Consider the following 11,366-nt stretch of genomic DNA (forward strand, 5'->3'; position numbering starts at 1 on the left):
AACTAGAAATAAATGGAAAAATAAAATTAAATAAAATGTATAGAGAAGAATTGGAAGAACCAAAGAAAGTACTAAAGAGAACTTTTCTTGTTCGAGGATGTCAATTATACAAAGGATCTTGCTGAACTACTTCCATTTAATACTCATCTTGAAGATGAGTAAACGAATATTCATAAATGAACTTCAATGATAGTCATTCACCACCTCATTTACAACAAATTCATGAATAAAATTAATTTATTTTAAATTTAATTAGGTGAATGAGGTGAATGGAAAAAGAAGGGGCATCTGCTATCTTGTTTTTGAATCACAATAATTGGTCAAAGTGCAGAAAAACAAAGGAAAGATAGAATACCAATGGTGTTGAGTGTTGTCATTATGACTTTAGCATGCTAGGCTTCATATGATTTTAGAGTGTAATTGGAATTTTAAGACCATATGATAGGTATATGCCATAAGCAACCACATATAAGAATTACATCTGGGAACAATCTTTTCCAAAATAGCATTCAGTTCTGTTTGGTGTTTCCAGATGAAGCTGAGTTTTGAGAGAATTTCGTGAGCCCTTGCCTTAATGCTCCAATATTTAACCCATTGCCTACCAAAATGCTTGTTACTCCCATTTTGGAAACCTGCCAATTCCAAGTCATCCAAATATCAGCAAACAAAGAAGAGGAAATGTTGGATGCCATTTTTACCGAATCAATATTCCTATCTTCATCATCGAAAAAAAGAATGGAGTTAAAGGGCACCCCAGTCCTATGAATTCTCTGGAAATGCTGTCTTGTGTGACCAACTGGAAAATATTTCCTGGGCAATCCAAAAAAGGTATATTAAAGAGATGTGTAAAGATTTTACGTGGGCACTTGCTTATCAGTCCTTACCAGTCAGTTTTTATGAATCATGAAAAGAAGGGGGAAAGAAAAAAAAAAGAAACGCAAAGAGTTCCACCATCAACAGTCATTTAGAAATCTTCTGTGTGCTACTACAACTTGCATTGATGTCAAAAAGGTACCAAATCAGTGACAATAATTGATAAAAAGAAATAAAATTTGATTCAACATCTGTTACGTTTTAGAATGCTGTGACCGGCTGCTCATGCCTAGTGATGTTAGCTAAAACAGAGGATTCATCATTTCTGAGTCTCCTCGTTTAATATTTGGTTGAACCTCTCCCCTTCTACATCTTTTTGGCAATATAAGATAGAATTCAATTACAAGTCACCTAGGCTACAAGCATTGACTTGATGCCCAATTTGTCAAGAACTGTTTTTGCTATATCTGGAGTTGGTGATCTAGAAGCTATAACCATATCAATTCCCTACAATTTGAGGGCATATAGTATGCCTTCAGCATGGGGATACAAAGAAGGCATTTTGCGTTTGGAACGACATTCATTGGAAAATAAGCATATGTACATTAAACACTTGATATAGAGTTATCCAAGCATTTAGGAGAAACATATTTTTATTGATAACTTCATAAAAATAGAACTTAAAAATAGAAAAGCAAATGATTTCTGGTTGTAGTCATAGAGTTATTGAATACTGAACTTAGTTGTTACCGACATCATTATGGATGGGCATATAGTATCGGTTGTCACCATAATGGATTTATTGCTATTCAAATAAAGAGAAGTGCACACAGTGAATAATGAACCCAAGTTATGAAATCTTCAGTTTTCAAATTAAAAAAAACCATAATATTTATTGATGACATGACAGGTCCTGAATGCAAAAAGGGATTCTCAGTGTTGAGTATCTATCATCACGATTAGAACACCTTTACTCAAAGAGAGGTTCCAGTGAACTTGGCCCCAGATTGATTGCTTTAAAGAGGGTACTTATACCCACAATTGTCCACACATAACTTGTATCATATGCCATTTTCCTTATTTTTCAACATCTTCTAATGCAATGTTCTAAAAGCCTAAATGTGGTTTGAGGGGTTTAGCCCAAATGAGGCCTCAATCAAGAACAAGACATAAGCCTCAACTTAGACAAAAATGTATAAATAATAAAAAAGAAAAAAATATCTCAAAAAATCTGAAAAATACTGATAAAACAACATTTTTTTGTAGGCAAAGATCAACTATATTAATGGAGTCTAACAAAAGGGTACACAATTGCATATAATATGTAAACAAAGATGCCAAAAGGCCATAACATGGCAGAGGAGTACACAAAAAAACAACATTCTCGTCTTAATTAGAGCTAAGCCAATTAATAAAGCACATATCATGGGCAATGAACAGTTTCCTATGTATACTCTAACCAACTTCAAAAAATTATATATGAAGAATTGTTTGATTGCTTGATCCAATTTTTCGGTATTTTAAATGCTCTCTCTTATTTCTCTCATTCCATATTATCCAAAATAAGCTCAAAGGAGTTGCTCTCCAAGCTTTCTTCCTCTTCTTACCAACAAAAGATCTATGCCAACTCATAAGGACATCTTTGACTATCGAAAACATTGTCCATCATACTCAAAAGACATTATAAATTAGTTGTCATAGCATGACCCCATTGTAGCAATGGAGGACGTGATTAACCAATTATTCTTCTCCTTTCACAGGTGGCATTTGTTCAGCATGCTCCCACTCCTTCTAAAGTGATCCAATGTAGTGTTCTTCCCCATATAGTTTCCCAAGTGACAAAGCCGACCTTCACTAGAACCAACTGATTCAAAACAATGGAAGAGGGGAACGCCTCCATTCTTCCATTAGATAAAGATGAACAAAAGTATTGAACTATGAGTTTGCCATATATCAAATTCAACCAAATTATTTTATACTTTAATCGTCTAACTCCCAATCATGAATCCATCTTGTGAACCTAGGGTTTCAAAAACCTCAACCCCTTCTAGCTCCCACACCTTGGCTACCTATGCATCTTTAGTGGAGGCTATTGAGAAATACATAGGAAAGACCTATTCTAGTAGTTTGTCATTGCACCACTTATCCTTACAAAATTTCACTTGCTAACCATTTCCCATCCTCAATCTAATTCTATTGTTAAACACCTCTCACCAGCTCTTGATTGTGTTTCACACTGACACCCACACCCTTCCTTCACTCTTCTAGAGCACCATCCCCACTCTTCCTCCCTATACTTTCCTTATAATCACCCACTTCCAAAGGGATTTGTTTTGAATTATGAATCTTCAATACCATTTACCGAGAAGAGCCTTATTAAGAATGAACAACTTTTAATACCCAAGCCCCCATTCCTCTTATCCATGCAAACTATTGACCAATTCACTATATACAACTCTCTTTCAAAAGCTCTTTCCCCTAAAAGGAAATCTCTTTGGATCTTTTCCTAGCTTTTCTCAGTATGATAAATAATGAAAAGTAGTTAATCAGTAAATTAGGGTGTTTGATCAAAGTAAGTCTTCCTCCTTTTTATAGGTATTGTCTCTTCCACACGATGAGCCATTTTTAAAATCTTTCCTCCACTAACATCTCAATCTCATAAAGATATGAAAGGAGCTCCTAGCTGAATACCCAAATAATTGGTGAGGCGGGCACAGGATCCACGACCTAATACCTTAGCTAGGTCCTCCATATTAGCAACCCTACTCATATCAACTTAGTTTTATCCAAATTGATTTTTAACCCTAAGATTGCCTTAAACCATATGAATGCCCAACTCAAGTACTCCCTATGTTCCTTATTGGTATCATGTAAAATAAGAGTATTATTTGCAAATAATATGTGGGACATGTCCATACCCACTCCTCTTCCACTAACTAAAAATAGCAAAAGAAAGGAAGGCCCCATTCCTATTTCCCATTTAGAATACAAGAGTATGCATCCATGGCCATAATGAAAGGATAAGGGGATAAAGGATCTTTGCCCTAAAGCCTCCAAAACTCTAGAAAAATCTTGTTGGTGTCTCGTTAATCAATATGGAGAAGCACGTTATAGATATATACCACTTAATCCATCCCTCCACTTAGAACCAAATCACATTTCTTTCCAAAAGTGCTAGAAGAAGCCCATTTAAAATAATCATATGCCTTCTTGATATCCAACTTACACAATACCCACTCTTAGTGTTTTTGGGCCTTGAGTCAATGGCTTCATTTGCTATGAGGATTGCATTTGAACTTTGTCTACCCTCTACATACGCATACTAATAAAAAAACATGAAAGTTTCATAATAAGAAAATCATATAATTAATAATAATCAAATTAATTGTCTATCATTTTCAATGGTTTCTAATATAGTTCCTCTTTCTTTCTTCCAAAATCTAACTCTCTTTTATGATTTCATCAAATAATCATCAATACTACCATGACTATCACTAGTAGAATCCTTCAAGGAATCACAAGGATATTCCATTGTTCTATCATCCTTCCAATTAGAGTTAATATCCACCTAAACTCCTTGTCCATCCATCAATCTCACTAGTTTTTTTCTTTTATTTAATCAATAATAAAATAATGATTATACATGAGCTCATCCACTATAATGGCCAACAAGTCCTTCAGTTCATCTTCTTAATCTCTTTTTTCCTTCTCCATTTAAAGGGTTAATTGGTAGCCAAGTAAGCCCTTAATTTATAAAAGGTTTAACCTAAATGTTGGACCCAAGACAAAACTATTAGAAGAATAGGCCAAAAAATCAGCAATTATTTTTTTCTCCATATATATCTGATTTCTCCTACCATATTTTTCCTTTCTTGTAAAAGCTGGCCCATGATTCTTGTACCAAGAATCTGAGTAAATTCCATATAGGACCCTTGCAACTAGATTACTTGATTTTAGGGATTTTGTTTTTTTATAGGTAGCCTAATTTAAGGGATCTCATTAGTTATTCTTTGTATATATGTATTGTAAATCATAATGAAAAGATATACGGGAGATTATTTTTCATCATGGTATCAAAACCATAAGTTTGACTATGCCAAGATCCATAGAGTCTTCATTGCTCAGTCACATACAACCTTCATTGTTGTAGCTTATTCCCTCTTTTTAGCTAGCCTTTATTGTTGGTTCCTTAGTTCCCATTATAATTTCCTCAAGCTCATATCTTGTTTACTCCAGGGGGAAAAAAAAAAAACAAAAAACAAAATACCTTGTTGTCTTTTCCCTAAAATGTTTGAAACTAGTGAAAATACACCATCCTCTCAAACAACCCTACCCTTCAATCCCTCCTTTACTTTCCAAACCTTACCACCTTTATCTACCCATCATAATAACAGCCCTACACTCCAAATCAACACTCAAAATCCCAATGGCCAGAATTTCCTAATGTTCCCAATCAACCAAACTTTTCATTAAAAGTAAAGGGAAGATGGTTTAATCAAGGGTGCCAAATCAGAACTTCAATGATCCACAATATGAATTATGGGATAAGGAAAATTTCATGGTCATGTCTTCGCTACTCCATGCAACCGGAGATTAACCAAACATACTTGTTTCTCTCCACAGCCAAAGAGATTTGGGATGCCATCCATCAAACTTATTATAGGATTGGAATAGCAACACAAGTGTATGAGTTGAATGAAGTGTCGAATTCATGCTACAAAGCAAGGAAATTGGTCAGTCACTGAATATTACAATAAATTGTGAAGCCTATGGTTGTAATTAGTTCATTACCAACACATAGAAATGGTTGTTACCGAAGACGGTACTAGATTGAAGAAGATAATGGAGAAAGAGAGAGTATTTGAATTCTTGGCTAGTCTTAATCCTGAATTAGACCAAGTAAGAGTAAAAATATTAGGAAAGAACCTCTTCCATCCACCCAAGAGGTTTAATCCTATGTGATTGAAGAAGAAAGTTGTCAAGTTGTGATGCTAGGAGGTTACACTCCAGAAAATTCAGCACTAACTACTGCTGGAAATTTCAAGTCGATGGAATCCAAAGTAGAAAGAAGAAAACCAAATGATAAAGATTCACTTTAGTTTAATTATTGTCACAAACCAAGACATATACATTAATCTTGGTGGAAACCCCATGTCAAGCCTTAGTTAAGAAGTAAAGGGGGAAGCAATAGAGGAGGAAAACCTGTCACAAGATCTGGAAAGGCACATCAAGCTGCCACCATTGATGTCTCTCATGAAAATCTCTCTCCCAATGAATAAGAACCTATATTACTCAGCAAGGAGCATAAAGCTGAAAACACTTCTCAACCAGCTTGACACATGTGCTGAAATTCCCACTACAAAACCGACTCATGCTCTTTTGTCCAAACAAGTAATATCGAAGCTTTAAGTGCCTTCAAGGATTGTTTATCGAGTATTTGGATCATTGATTCTAGTGCTACTAAACATATGACCAGTCACTCCAATTTTTTTCCAATTATACAATACTTTCAAGTAGAACAAAAGTGAAGGTTGCTAATGGCACTTTTTCTTCCATAATCGGTCAAGGCATAGCCTCCATCACTCTTTGACCTTGCAAAATGTGCTAGATGTTCCAAACTTGTCTTGTAATCTCTTATCTGTCAATAAAATCACTAAAGATTTGAATTGCTTTGTAAAATTTTGTGACATCCCACATCGGATAGAGGGGAAAGATCCTGGTGCTATATAAGTATGGATTCATCGTAACCCTATAGACGCATTTTAAAGTCATGAGGGCCCCCTTAGGCCCAAAGATGATAATATCTACATGGTTGGGTATGGGTCATTACAAAATGGTATCAGAGTCGATCCCCAACCCCAGTGTGGGGGTTTGTTTGGCCCCATAAGGGGTGTTTGTTTGGCCCCACAAGGGGTGTTTGTCTATTTGGCCCCGCAATCTTATGGGACACAACGAGGATGTTGTGTCTGCATGGAGGGGTGTTTGTGACATCCCACATCAGATAAAGAGGAAAGTTCCTGGTGCTATATAAGTATGGACTCCTTGTAAACCTATAGACGCATTTTAAAGTCGTGAGGGCCCCCTTGGGCCCAAAGCGGACAATATCTACATGGTTGGTATGGGTGGTTACACATTTACCCCTTCCTATTGTGTTTTTCAAGACCAAATAACGAGGAAGATGATTGGTCATGCTGTGAGGAAATGTAGACTCTACTACCTCAATACACATTGGAAGATTGGTGATTCTATCCCAAAGATCTTATTACCACCAACAATCCCTCAAAAGTTGATCAAATATGGCTATGGCACAAATGGTTGGGGCACCCACTTTTCTTCATCTTGGAAAAAATGTTTCCCACATTGTTTGGCAAAACTAAATCTTATGATTTTCATTGTGAGGTTTGTGAGCTTGTAAAACACCATCGTGTTCCCTTTCCAATAAGAAATAAAAAAGAAACATCTCCTTTTAGTTTAACACATACTGATGTTTAGGGACCCTCTAGAATTCCAAACATTTTGGGTTCTAGATGGTTTGTTACCTTCATAGATGACAACACTCATACCAGTTAGGTTTATTTCCTAAAATCCTAATCAAAAGTTAATTTCATTTTCCCGATATTCCACAAATTCGTTTATACCCAATTTGGCACCAAAATCCATACCTTAAGGTCAAATAATGGGAAGGAATACATCAACCATGATCTTGCCACCTATCTTCAAAACGAAGGTACTATGCATCAATCTTCAGGTGTAGATACCCCACAGCAAAACGAGGTAGCAAAGAGAAAAAAACAGACATCGCTTGGAAGTTGCTAGATCTTTACTTTTTCAAATGAGTCTTCCAAAAACATATTAGGGGAAAGCCATTTTGACTGCTACATTTTTAATAAATCAAATGCCTTCTCGAGTCTTAGACTTTAAATCCCCTATTGATGTACTTTCAAAGTCTTTCCCTAACTTTAAGGGTATTGGAACACTTCGTCCTAAAATATTTGGGTGTGTATCTTTTATTCACTTTCCCAAATAATCTAGAGACAAACTTGACCCAAGAGCTCTTAGGTGTATCTTTTTTGGATATTTTTCCAATCAAAAGGGATACAAGTGCTACTATTCACCCTAAAAAATGCCATATATCACCATGGATGTTACCTTCTTTGAGAGTCAACCATATTTCACACACACTTATCTTTAAGGGGAGATTAGAGGAATGGAAGATAAGTTGTCAGGAATTTTTCCTAGGAATTGTGAGAATGGTGAGGGTGTCCTTCCACAACCGGTTAATGTGCCAAATGTTTCTACCTCAAACACATCAAGCTCCCCTACTATCCAAGATGTTTCAGGCCTAAAGTTTTCATATTTTGCATCAATACTTCCTATTGTCCAAAATGTTTCAGCCTTAGAATTTTCATATTCTGCACCAACACTCCCTATTGTTCCAAATGTTCCAGCCATCAATTCATCTAATGAATCAGCTAGTGAACATAAGAAATTCCAACAAACTCCTAATGAAGAGCTAATCATAGAAAATTTTCCCACTGAAATTCCAGCCAATGAACTTGAGATTCAGTTCAAAGAAAGGGCACACATGCTACCAGCAAACACCTCCAAACTAAAAGTGTATTCGAGGAAGGGAAAATCCACAACATCCTCTCATATCCAATCATCCAACCTTGAATCATGTAATGAAAATACTCATTCTAGTGTCTATAATGATTTGTATTGGCCCATTGCATTGAGGAAAGGGACTAGAAAATGCACTCAGCATCTGATTTCAAAACTTGCCTCATTACATCGTTTATCATCTACATACTGAGCCTTTATTACCCAAATGTCTTCTGTTGAAATTCCAAACACAATTCAAAAGGCACTTAGAGATGATAATTGAAGAAAAGCAATTAATGAGGAGATGCAAGCCTTGGAAAAAAAATGAGACTGGGGATATGGTTGAGCTTCCCAAAGGGAAGAAAATAGTAGATTGCAAGTGGATTTTCACAATTAAATACAAGGCTGATGAGACGATAGAAAGGTATAAGGCTAGATTAGTAGCTAAGGGATTCACCCAAACTTATGGCATTGACTACCAAGAGATCTTTGCACAAGTGGAAAAAATGAATACTATTCGTATTATATTGTCTTTAGCTACTAATCTTGATTGGTCCTTGCAACAATTTGATGTGAAGAATGTTTTCTTACATGACATTGTTATACAAAGAATATAGATTGTTGATGGACTTGTGATGATGTCTTCATTTTGATAGTTGACACATCCTTATTAACTTACTTGAATTTAGAATCAGAGCCTTGGTTAGCTTTGCTTTTATCCATCATTTAGTTTTGTTTTATCAACATAATCTCATGATGTGTGGTTCCATTTGGCATTTGATAAGGCCTAGACATTTTTCATGGTATTATTGTTGCGCATATCTCAAAGTGTAGTAGTTTTATGGCATTCTGTATCTCATGTTGGTCATTGTCACATACTAGGACACACCCCTTCTTTGAGATAGCAGACTTCATTACCACTCAACTTGGTTTTTGACCTTTGGTAGTTGTCATACTACGACATACTCCTCATTTCATCGAATTTGTTTGCATCATTATGAAAATTTACAATTTGATGAAGTCAAATGACTAATTTTGGGAGCTTACTAATTTTCTAAGCATTTTTAGTCATTTTATGAGCAAAATAACAATATTTGAGAACATTATGTTAAAATTATGCTATAATAAAATTAGTTCTTTTTCTTTAATATTAATAAAAAAAAATATGAAATAAATATTTTTTTTAAGATAGCATGAAATAAATATTTTTAATAATTTTTTTCTTTAACACAATATTTTATTTCATTTTGTTATTTTATTCTTATCTAAATAATTAGTGATTATGATAAGTTGATTTTTTTCATGGTAAATAAATTTTAAGTTAATAAATCTTATCTTTATCTAGATAATTAGAGATAATGATCATCTACTTTTTTTCATTTTCATGTTAAATAAACTTTATAGGATAAAGATGAAGAATGAAAAAGAAAAAGGGATCCAATGATTGGGATCCCATGTTCAGGAGTAGTAAAGTGTTCCGGTAATTTTCACATATTGGTGGCATATGCTTAAAAAAGTTTATTAAATATTAAATAATTATATATAAATATTAGAATATCGATGGAGAAAGAAACCGAACCAATAAAGGTAGGTGTAAATAAACTTTCGTCCATGCCCAGAGGCATTGAATGATGGATCATATCATACCTACCTGATTAGAGGAAGAGCGAGAAGAGATGATGACTCCGGTTTGCTAATCCCACAATGAGTGAATGACGAATGACATGATGGGATTGATTAGAAGACCGTCGCTCCAAAACCCTAAAACACACCAGATATTTTCTGCCCACAGGCCACTTCTTCCCCCAATTTATCGCGTCACGAGAAATTGAACGAGTCCTACACTGTGGGGGACATCACGAGTACGAGGCTACAACGCTGCCATTATTATTTCACTGCTGTGATGTGGCATGGTTAATTGACGGAAAAGCACACTTCCAACTAAATTTTTTTTTTAACTTAACTACGACGTAATCATTCAACCTGGGTTTGGACATGGGTCCCACCACCTGTCCTAGGTTACCAAATGTGGGATTCGGACGTTAAATTAAAAATGGTGGATATACGAAGGTAGTGTTTCAAACATTTGATATGCCACCCCTACCCTAAAGTTTCCTTAAAAAGAAGTTTTATTTTATATTATTTGGTATAGTCTCATATTTTATTTTTTATTTATTTATTTTTAACATTTAGCTTTTTTTTTCAATATTATTCTTTTTTAATTTTATTTAATAAATTAGAAAAATGTATTTTCACACTCTTATATAAAAATAATTATAAAATAATAATCTTATGAAAATAATTTAAATTTTATGCACTCACCTATTAAAAATAGTATCTAAAATGATAAAAAATAATACTTATGTTATTAAAATATAGTAGTTAAATGGTCAAAGGTATTATATTTTATTAAAAAAATTGTATGAAATATTAATTATTTTTAAATAACTACTTGAAATTTATATTTTATAATCTTAAGTTCCTATTTAATGTTTTTTTTATATTAAAATTTAGTATAATATCAAATTAGTATCATAAGATTATCGTTTAAATTAACATAAATTCCAAGATTGACAAGCTACTATATATATATATATAATATTATGAAAATATAAAGTTTTAGTTATATCCTTTAATATATTATTTTTAATAGTTTTAATATTTTTTTTTTCAATTTGAATCCAAAATATTTTTATGGTAAAAATAATGATGAACTTTTCATATAAAAATTAGCATAAATACGTCATTAACACTTTCATTATCCTCAAAATCTACCTAGTGTTACCATTTTAGCATATATCACATAAATTTCATACTATATGACCATATGATAAAAAAAAAATGACAATTAAAAGAAGATTCTTGAAAAAATAAGAAATTTACAACTCTTAGGTGACATTTGTTTGTTTGTTTTTTTTACTTAGTTATAAATAGAATTTAAAATTAAATAG

The 11,366-nt window shown here is 33.8% G+C and overlaps 1 pseudogene; it reads right to left on the reverse strand.

Annotated features, from left to right (window-relative positions):
• Positions 1–330: 330 nt before the first annotated feature.
• Positions 331–1,458, reverse strand: LOC100853204 (uncharacterized; annotated as a pseudogene).
• Between the last annotated feature and the right edge of the window lie 9,908 nt (positions 1,459–11,366).

Source organism: Vitis vinifera, chromosome 3 (genome assembly GCF_030704535.1).
Source record: "Vitis vinifera cultivar Pinot Noir 40024 chromosome 3, ASM3070453v1".
NCBI lineage: Eukaryota > Viridiplantae > Streptophyta > Magnoliopsida > Vitales > Vitaceae > Vitis > Vitis vinifera.